This window comes from Pundamilia nyererei, unplaced genomic scaffold (assembly GCF_000239375.1).
Source record: "Pundamilia nyererei isolate P.nyererei 1_Seehausen unplaced genomic scaffold, PunNye1.0 scaffold00365, whole genome shotgun sequence".
Classification (NCBI taxonomy): domain Eukaryota; kingdom Metazoa; phylum Chordata; class Actinopteri; order Cichliformes; family Cichlidae; genus Pundamilia; species Pundamilia nyererei.
This window is the reverse complement of record NW_005187766.1, coordinates 305,385-306,410: the sequence shown is the minus strand read 5'-3', so window position 1 is coordinate 306,410 and position 1,026 is coordinate 305,385. Positions and strand designations below refer to the sequence as shown.

General features: G+C 49.7%; 1 protein-coding gene across 2 annotated transcripts in view; it reads right to left on the bottom strand.

The window, feature by feature from the left end:
- LOC102200265 (inositol monophosphatase 1-like) overlaps nucleotides 1-683 on the bottom strand; it is a 6,688-nt gene extending 6,005 nt beyond the window's left edge. Inside the window, exon 1 of one of the 2 annotated variants that reach the window (XM_005752554.1) lies at nucleotides 593-683. The gene's annotated coding sequence lies outside the window, so the exon portion shown is untranslated. The other variant, XM_005752555.1, reaches the window with a different exon arrangement.
- Between the last annotated feature and the right edge of the window lie 343 nt (nucleotides 684-1,026).

Below are 1,026 nucleotides of genomic sequence, written 5' to 3'. Positions count from 1 at the left end.
TTTAAAAAAAAAGTGTAAGGTTGTTCCGGTTCTAAGTGCACGCCTCTTCCCTTTTCCTGAGTCCTCAGCAGTTCTCCTTCTCACCTTTGACCTCAGTGACGTTTTCATCGAGGTCAAGGAAGAGCGTCAGGAATAGGAGACATGAGGGACTTCTGGAATGCACCAGGAATGCCCAGAGTCCTCATCATAAGAACCACATCAGTAATCAATAACATCAGTCTGGGAGGTGATGGATCGATAATCCAGTAACACCAATCCTGACCTATCACAGCGGGTCCTGAATTGGCCACAGGTGACCGCTAAGTGGCTGTCTCAGCGCGTCCTCTCATCGAGTTTACGGTCACTAACCGAGTATATACTGATTATCAATGAGCGTTACCTGGTGGCACGTGACGAAGTGTCAAGCGCGCCGACACCTTTCCGTGCGCGTGCCCACCGGCACTGCCGCGCCGTATGAAATCAGCTGATTTCTGAACGGAAGTACTACGCCGCTGATTCCCGCCACAAATTCCAAAACCGGAAGTAAGGCGGCGGATCAACGAGACGTTTCGAAAACAAGTAAAGAGGAACAGCGCGAACCCTGAAAACGCACCTGAGGCTCTCGAGGTCGGTCTGAAGGTAATCCGTAACGGGTTAGCAGCTCCACTTTCGGGTTTCTTCTTCTACGTTCTACGACTGAGCGCTGCCGCCTCCTACTGGACATTGACTGTCACAACAACAACACTAGAAAAGGTTGCATTTCCTGCGAAAATGCAGTGTGAACGCCGTGTAGTGGAATCTGAAAACAGCAGGACAGCTATCTGTTGAAAACAGGTGTAGAAGCTGAACTCTGCTTTATTTGAAAGACTACACTGAAGACTGTCAAGAAAGCAGATTACATGCAAGCAGGGAGATGTCCAGCATCTGTCCCATGTAGTGCTCGAACCCTTCCACCAGATCTCACAGCAGCTGCGCATCCCACTGCGCCAAACCAGTTCTGGTCCCAAACAAAGATATGATGAGAGGAAAAAAACGTGCACTGTGCAG